This window comes from Cygnus olor, chromosome 22 (assembly GCF_009769625.2).
Source record: "Cygnus olor isolate bCygOlo1 chromosome 22, bCygOlo1.pri.v2, whole genome shotgun sequence".
Lineage (NCBI taxonomy): Eukaryota > Metazoa > Chordata > Aves > Anseriformes > Anatidae > Cygnus > Cygnus olor.
Window position 1 is genome coordinate 3,638,590 of NC_049190.1, and position 9,419 is coordinate 3,648,008.

Genomic DNA, 9,419 nt, shown 5'->3' on the forward strand with positions numbered 1-9,419 from the left:
TAGCTAAAACTGTCTCGTGTTTCCTCAGCAATGTTACCTGAGGCCTCATAATATTTCATGTTTCAGGGTTACCATCTTCCATACTCTTCACGGATTTTACAGACGTTCTCTTCCCAGCCCCTTGGGTTATAAGGCAGAACCTCCTCCTACCATTTTGTGGATGCTGTTGATAAAATAAGCCTTCTCTAATTTCTCTGCTGGCCCTCGGGCAAAATTCCCCATGATCCTTGTGCAGGGCGGGTGAATCATTAGGTTCTCCTACCTAAGAAGTAGGCATTTCTGCCAACTTTAGAGATGAGGAAACTGACACAGAGAAGAGCTGCCTGACTCAGACTCTTTGAAGTGGAGGGGACTCTTTGGTTTCCCTTCAGCTCACACTGGACCGAGCTCTAATGGCCTCCCACGGCTCACAGAAGTGCACAGGGGAATACGGACTCCTGGCTCACAACCCCAGGCCTCAGTAAGCCAAATTTCTTCCCGACAAACTCTCTCTTAACGTGCTGGTTTAAAATGTAGTTAATTCAATTAAATAAGAATGCAAAGCAATAAATGTTGCTTAACCAAAATTACCCCACCTTTTCACAGGAAAATTATACTCTAAGCATGCCAGTTGTAAAGATGACATGCTCTTGAAATAAAAATTCATCACCTCTGCATGTCTTCACATGGGGAGATCAGTGCCCTGATTTTAAGGTATCTAAAGGAAGTGACCATACTCACAGTTTCTCCATAGACTTCCAGCGTAATGGATTATAGAAGAATGACTTAATTTTTTGGCATCTTGACTCTTTGAATATTTTCCATGGAAAAATAAAGTGATTTTTTTTTTTTCCATATCATCACTTGTATGATTGACTTTTTTGCCATGACAAGTCCAGGATATTTCAGTTCTCCTGATTTATTTTTGCTTGACTAGTATCCTATGACTGTGTCTACATGGCATTGCAGAGAGGAACCCCTGCTAGCTCTGGCATCAGAAGCAGTCTAGTTGCATCAGCAACTTCGTTCCACATGGACTAATTAGCTTTGGTTTTCAGGCGAGACTGTTGCATTAAGTACAGTTATGCTAAGTTTTGGAGCCAGATTAATTTCATCTATATGTAACATACAGCTTTAGCATCCTGCATAGGTTTCAGGACATCAGCAATTGCTTTTTCAGGCTGAAGGAGTGATCTGGCTACTTCATTTGCCAGCCTTGGTTCAAGCAATTGGTCATGAGGGCGATTACAAACTTGTATTTATTGCAAGTGGCTTTCCGGACCTTTCACTTGAAGGCTGGTTTATCCTTTCTGCACATCTTTTCCACTCAGTTTTCAGGAGGTAACAAGAGTCTTTATTAGAATTTGTCTGCATTACCAACTGGATTTATAAACTGTCAAGGTCTTATTCTTGATGATGTTACCTTGTAAATCCCAAATGCAAAAAGTAGTATTTAAACTCTTAATTTTTCTGCTTTTTCCTTCCTTTCTGCATTCTCCTGTTCCTGCTTCCTGAGCAAGGAGGAAAAGTAGTTCTGCTTTACCTGAACCAGGAATTCCCAAAAGTCATTAGGCTGTGTGTTTGGAGAACGTGGGCAAATACAGCACTTTGCCAGCTACTACCTGCTAATTCTACTTTTCCCCTACCACATAGGACCAAGTAGCTCAGGTGACTTTTGCCATGTGGCAGATCTCACAGCTGAATGGCAGAATCATGAAAGCCCTTTTTTTTTTGGCAGAATCATGTAAGCCCATGTTTGGGAAGTGCTCCTTTAAGCCTTGGGCACTCCTTATACCTTCCTTGGCCTGTTGGAAAACCAATAAGGTTAAAAGGTCTTACAGGCAAACTTCTTTAAGAAAGTTTTGCCTACTTACAGGAGAGAGACTGTCACTGGAATTGTGGCAGCATCTGCAGACACCCTGAAGAGGACTCAAATTCTGCTCAGCATTATGTAAACTTATAGTAAAAGATGGTCTTGCCTGCCTCACAATTTACATAGGTCAAAGAAGAAGCTTGGATTACTGCTGGCAAGGAAGGATGTTTTTTTTTCCCAATTTAACAGATTGCACAGGCACACAACACATATGAGAGTCATATTGACTAATTCTAAACTGCTTTTGCTAGCTCTGACGGAGCCCACAGTTGGCCACGGCTGTACCAAGAGAACAGCCAGCAGGAGTGCATTGTGTTTGAAAGATGGGGACTGAATTAAGACCTCCTTATTTTCAGAGACATGTCTTAACCACTAGACCATCCTACTGCTACCTCATAACCTTCTTTCCGTGCACCTCAGTATTAACTCAAGCTGAAGCTGAATTATGGCTCTTCTTATCCCTAGTGAGTCGAAGGAGCAGTGGAAGAACAAGCTGGAGTTTACTCGGCCTTGTGCATCCATCAGCAACATGTCAGCTGGCTTCCAGTTGTGGAATCCTTATTAGCGGTGATGATGGAAGAGGCACATGGAAAAAGGCGGGGATTTCAGAGCCCTCCATTGAGCCCTGAGAGGTGACAGCTCAACAAATCACCTTCAGATTTGTGAATTCAGCAGATTGTTTCTGGAAGTTGTTGAGAGAAAATAAATATGGAAAACCACAATGTCATTTCTAAGAGTCACTTTTCAGAGCCTGACCACATTTTAAGTATCTGTTAAGTGATGTCCTTTCTCCTACCATGCTTCTCGCCAAAACCAACGTTGTATCAATCTTCTGACAAAGACAAGTTTGACGCTGGGATTCCAGACACCAAAACAAATAATACCACCTACAGCCCTCATGAGTCACAGAACTCATGTGATTTTTTTTCAAAAAAACCCACTACTAATTCTTAGTATCAGAGGCGCAAAAAAGGAAGTAACTCAGCTAGTAAGGCTTTTCCATTTGTGAATGATCCTGTGTTCCAGCGAGAGAGAATGATTTATAAATACCCTTATGAAATAACACAAAGAACACATCTTTATATACTCAATGAGTTTCTTATCTGGACCCAAATCCACACTGCATGGTTTTGCCTTACAGACACCCTCTTGGAGAGCTATCTGCTTGCGACAAGGTGCTCAGCATCCCTTCATTTCCTTATTTTCCACTGGAATTCCCCTGCTCTGGATGGGAACCAGCTCCAGCCTCATTTTATCTATCCTAATATGTGAACATGGCTGTATGGTTTCCAGACCACAGCTGGCTCTGTTTGGCCGTGGTCTCCTCGCACCTGCTGGTGTGGATAAGTCCTCTGCTGCTTGCAGCTTGTGCAGAGCCAGCTCTGGTGCATCCCCAGGCTAGGCAGGCCCTTTGCAACTTCCCCAAAAGCCCTTCCCGAAAACTATCTCGGGGCTAGAAGCAGCATTTACAAAAGAAAACGGGGGAATAATGATTCTTTTGGAGAGACGTAATGCTACACTTACATACATGGCATCTGGATGCTCTGGTTATGGGTACATTAAAATGTATTTGATTGCTGGTATTAAATGAGAGCCTTCCTAGTGCTTCCTACTCAGAGTGCAGTGTCCAATAAATTATTTTGGAAATGGCTTTAGACTTTTGCAATAATAGGTTTTTGGCAAGCAACAGGACTCTTAAAAGAACCACTTTATCATTATGAGAAGATCATAAATGAGAGTTAACTCGCAGATATGGTCGTTTGCTAACCATCAGAGGTAATAACAAAATACGAGCCACTTTTAAATGGACTGCCAAGGAGGAAGCTAGGGAAAAAAGCTCTGTCACCAATCCGCAGTAGACCAACAAATGCAGGCAAAGTGTATAGCATGCTGCAGTCCAGCAGATCCTCTTTCTGTCAGATTGTATTGGCAATTTTTTTTTCTTTGAGAAAAAAATCAGGGGTGGAGAGAACTGCCTTGTGGGCATCATCCCCAGTGGACATGGAAAACACTGTGATCCTTCTCTGCCTCTGTTTTTTATGTTTCTGGAGGCAATTTTCAAGTTTTACTTTCAGCCTTCTCTTCTCCGGAAGAAAAACTAGAACAAAATTGTTCCCTCTAACTTGCCCCACCTCCAAAGCCATGATTTCTAAACCTTTAGCCACTCTTTCTGCTTTCCACACACAGTGATTGGCCCATGTCACTACTGAAGCATGGACCCAAAAAAAAAGACGCTGCCCTGCACCCCAGGAAGGCCTCGGTTTGGTAGAGGAGCAGGTTTGTTGCTGGCTCACAGCATCCCAATTTGCTGACTTCACTGTCTCCTGCTGAGACAGCTGGTACTATGGATCTACGTTAAGAATAAATCAACTGCTAGTCTTCATATATGATAAAGTGGCCCTTCAAGAATAAAGTGAAGTCCAGCAAAGTGGCGATCAGAAACAAATCCGTTGTTTATGGAAATGTGCTACTCTGAAAAATAACTCTCAGATGCCGCAGAGATGGGGACTGTATTGATGGAGAATTGAGGGACTCAAGCTGTAGTGACAAAGGAGACCAAATATTTGGAGTATAACAAGAAACAGCCTATTCAATTAACTTATCTGTTTTCATAACAGTTGGAGAGTCTCCTACATCTACATTGGTAAGTGGGCGGGGGGTTAAGATAGCTGTCACACTTTGATAAGTAGGCCACTCAGTTATGAAAGATTAAGGCCAGAGATGCAGATACAGCTGAGTGTAAATTAGACTCCCAAAAGTGAAGATCAAAGTTAGTAGGAAAACCCTAGTAAAGCATGAAAACCAAACTTCCTACCAGGAATTTAAGCATGAAGGGCCATGGTAACTCTCAGCTCCAAGTCTAGAGGCTGAAGACCTCATTGGAAGCTGCTGGAGGGCCTCAGTGCCAAGCTTAGATAGTCCTCACTGAAAACAGACAGGAAAAGAAGGGTTTCTCCTTGTCCAATAAAAGAATCAACTTTGCAGGCTGGGGAATCAAGCTAACAAGCTAAGAGAAGATACAGCTTTGATATTTCTTGGCATTTTCCTCCTATAAATATGAAGACCACAAGACTTTAATTCTTTGGCCAGGAAGATGCTCTGGTGAGCAGCAGTTTACATGTCTACAAACAGACAAGAACCCTCTGGGCTTTTTTAAAGCTGTGTTTCCTTCCTGGCCCCACTTGTTAAAGATTTTGTCTCTCTTGCTTCACTGCATTACAACTGGCTACGAGTTTGCAGGATGTAGGAGGCATGGGAAATCCCTTCCCCAACAGGGTGATATTTATGCACCCCCATCTGTTACAGGAGAACAAGGTGCACCCGTCCAAGTTTCATATTGTATTTATTGCAGTAACTGCACGTTCACTCCTCAATTGCTAGAGTCTATAGCTTCCTGATGACATCCTGGCAGGTTTTCATTACTGTCAAAATAGCCATGTTATTACCTTAGCCATTTCCCTCACTTCGTGAATGACTTCATTTGAAATTTGGGGCAAATCATTCAATTTTTCTGTGCCTGTAAAATGGGGGTTTTAATAATTATTGTATTTACCCTAAAAACCGTAACACAGCCGTTAGGCCCATCTAATCTGAACATCTGGTGATCTATTGCTCATTACCACATTGTAACCATTAAGTTTGTGGAAATATGGTATGTAAGTAGTGGGAATGAGGTCTGTGCTGATGTTCTGGTCAGAGGGAACAATAAGGGAAACACTGAAGAGCTGGTTTGGCAATGGCACTTCTCACTTTTCAAATCCCAGACTCCTTTAATTAAGTTTTCTAAAGCATGTGAAGAAAGAAGGGTGGAACTTCAGGCCCTGCTCGTGGATGCTCATGTGCTCTGATTGCAGCAGAGCTTCCCTCAAAGGCTCTTTGCAGCAGCTGCTGCTCGTTGCTGCTCAGTGTAGGGGGAGCAGGGGTGTATGACTCTAGGAATGACAGCACAATTGCATGCACTATCAGGTCTTAATCTGGGTTTAAAAGTTTTGCTTTAAAAAAAAATCAGTTTAATGAGCAGGGGAGCATTTTGAGCAGCCTAAGGGATGGCACGGCTGCACCCTGCATCAGCACTGGCAGGGGTGGTGAGCTGGGGGCAAGGAAGCCAAATTCTGCCCTCCACTGTAGCTGCACTGCAGTGACTTCTACCCCATGTGCGCTTCATAGCGGGGCTCACTTCTGGTGCCTCACCAATGACCCTTCACTGAGAGTGAGCTACACACAACCAGCTTACACAGCCCAGCATCTTCCCTTGTACAGCTGCAGTCAGGGATTACAGCAGGAGATGCATCCATTGCTGGCTTAGCTCCCCCCTTTCCCACGTTTTTCTCCTCTGTTTTCCCAATTCACTCTCATCTTTCTTATCAAGTCACTGCCTCTTTTGATCTCCCATTAAATAAATGCCTCTTACTTCACGGAAATGAGTCAGATGGAATATTCCCCCTTCTTACACTTCAGCTCTGGCCACTGAGAGTAAATGCCAGCCTCAGCCCCACGAGGGATTTCAGTGTTGTCACTGTAACTGCAGCAATAAATCTGGCAGAACGAGACAGGGGCTTAGGTTCCATTGCAGCTGAGAGCAGGGTCTGGAGCTGGGGCTGATCTAGCTAACTTTATTAATATTTCAGCCACAACATGTGGCATGCACGTCACCGTGCTCTAGCTCAGTAAGGGCCCTGCATTCAAGTAACCAGCTCAGTCTAATTTTGTTCCATTGCATTTCCACCCCACCGTTACCTGTTACAGTGACATTAGCTCTGGTAGCCCACACCTCCACTTGCAGCAGAGCCAGCCTTAATTTCCAGCAGACATCACCACAGATGGCACCATTTTGTTGCCTTCAGTTTTACTCAACGCTCCTCCTGTTCCTGCAGAAAGCCGTCTTTAACTGGGTGCACAAAAAGATTTCATCAGCAACTTCCAGGAGAGCTGGAATGATTTACATCAGCTGGGGATTGAACCAGATTATGTTTAGCTTTAGTCCCCTGTTTCAGAAACAACGATGTTACGAATAATCCTTTTATGTTCATACATCTTGTATAAATATCTGAAACATGTATAAAACTGAGGAGAGGAGGGAATTCATTAAGGTGGTCCAGGGGAATATTATTCTGAGAAATAAGGGACTACTTAGGAGATTTAAAATTATTTTATCCTGTTGCTTTTAATTAAGGAAAAGGGGGACTAGAGGGTGCCTGAACTAAATATAAGGAGAATTTTCCAAACAGTGAGAGGTATTAGTTTGTGAAAGCGTCTTCCTGAGGAGCTCATGGGAGCATTAGTGTGTAGGTCCAGCTGCCCTAAAAAAATGCAGCATAGCAATTCTTCTGTATTTTACTGCAGAATTCCCAATAGGCCAGGTCCAAATCTGGAATCAATAGTAATCCTTCAATAGAGTTCAATGGACTTCAGGGCAGGCCCCATGTGCTCATATTTAAAGTAAATAAAAGGGAGAAATAGTGAGTCAAAATGTAACACTGGCAGTGATTTTAATAAACCCCCCTCATTTTTTAAGAGAGACCTACTTAGGCCAACTTTTTAAGACAAAACAGTGCATGCATTGAATTTTCGGATCAATTACATCATGTCACACTGATTTCATCTGGTTACCGCATGTTATTGGTGGGAATGTAACTTGATGCAGCTCAATACAGCTTGTGGCATACTGTGATTTATTACAATTTAAATGATAAAGCACCCAAGAATGTTCAGGCAATTGGATTACTCCATTGACTGAATGTTCAGACATCTATTTTTAGAGGAGTTGTCAGTTTGTGCAATATTAGATGGACTGATCCATTGATATTGAAGGGCCAGGGGAAATTCCTTTATCACATAGTTCTGCTTAATGTTACATTCTGGTTTTATTCTTTTTAAATGGTTTGTGTAGAACTTGATGTGACAGGATTTTAGCCATCAAAGTGGGACCAAGTTCCCAAAATGCTTCACTGGATCTCCCAAAGGAAAGATTGACCAGCAGGATAAATCAAGTCCAAGTCCAAATTTTGCCCGAAATTTACGGAGAACCAGGGCATGGGATCTGGTTTGGCTACATTTTCTAGGGGTGTGTCAGTAATGATCATCACTGTGGGATAGGAACAGGACTAGAACTTGCCTAGAACACACGCAAGTCTGGGGATGCCAAGTGCTTGGTTCACACCATCCCATGCCCTTGTAAATTATTCACTAGATTCCCAAAGCTGGAAACTGTTTGGACCCACAGCTCTAGACAGACAGACAGGAAGTGGAAAAACTATGTTCCTTTCTTTTGTTTTACAAATATTTTTAAACGGGCTGTATGCCAAAACAAAAATAACCACGGAACTGGGATTGTTCATGAATAACATGGCACAACAATAAAAGATTGGCCATTATTGCAATGGATTCTTTAATTCAGCCAAAAAGAGAAAGTGCTAAAATCAACACAAAGGGATCCCATTAGACCATTAGTAGATGAAAGGCTGGTTCCAATCGCCTTGGTTTACTCAGCTGGATCTCTTTAGGAAAACTGAATGGTGAGGTGGGGCCTAGTTCTCCATTTTTGTGTTCCTAAGCGTAGGCTGGGGGCTGTGGGTGTGTGGAGGTAGGAAAGGAATGTGATGTGTGTGCTCGGAGAGATAGTAATAACTGCTGGGGCAATCCATCATATATCAAATGAAGCCAACTCTTCAATGCACCAATCGGAGAAAGTTGTGTGAAGGCTCCAAAAATTTATTCTTGTCCTGACAACAAACTCCTCACTTTACGCTAAAGCCTCAGCAAGTTCTGGGAAATAGATTAAATCGAGTTCCAAGCTTCCTCTTGATATGGCTAAAAATCATCCAGGAGAATGGGCTTGACTAATCTCAGCAGGAACAAGACCTCCTGCTGATTAGTTCTTGGTTTAGTGTTTTAACATCTGATTTTACTGTCCATGGGTCAAAATATTCCTGGTGCAATCCTGTCAATAACACCAGAGTCAAAGAAAGAATTTTTCCCATTGTGTGTTTTTTGCATCAACCAAAGTCCAGCTCTTAGGACAGAGGCAAAATTCTAAAGGTAGTGGATAAAGAGGAAAAAGCCCAAACTCAGAAATAAACGCATGAAAAGGAAAGAAAAAAAAAAAAAAAAGCAAAAAAAAAAAAAAGCATGTTTATGTGCTCATTCTTTCAAACAACTCTATTTTTGCATCTCTTCTAGCAGTGAAAATATTTGTTTTTAGAGATGATACATAGATGCACCCACAGTGCTGAAGATTTCCAGAATTAATTGCCTAGAGATGGTCGGGAGGCAGGGGGGAAGTCACTAGAAAGCCTGTTACCTTTGTCTTCTGTTTTAGCAGCGAGCAGGGAATAGTTGAAGTCCATACCAAAAGGTATTCTGAGCTGTAACAAGTGGGGCAGGCTGCTACCAAAAATCAAAAGCTATGTTCCCTGTAAGACTTACATGAATGTAACTCTGCGATTGCTCCATTGACTACGCTGGTGCTAACAAAGTGCATCCGTCTGGTCTAAGTTAATACTTCATGTGTTAAAATCATGCCTTCTTTTCCAGTTGCTGCTTAGCCAGGGTATTCCCTGATCCTTCA

General features: G+C 42.4%; 1 long non-coding RNA gene across 1 annotated transcript; it reads left to right on the top strand.

Moving 5' to 3' along the window:
- Window positions 1-300: 300 nt before the first annotated feature.
- On the top strand, window positions 301-2,569 carry LOC121058707. The gene is made up of 2 exons (XR_005814311.1): window positions 301-460; window positions 2,318-2,569. It is a non-coding gene; the product is annotated as an uncharacterized LOC121058707 (long non-coding RNA).
- Window positions 2,570-9,419: the final 6,850 nt, after the last annotated feature.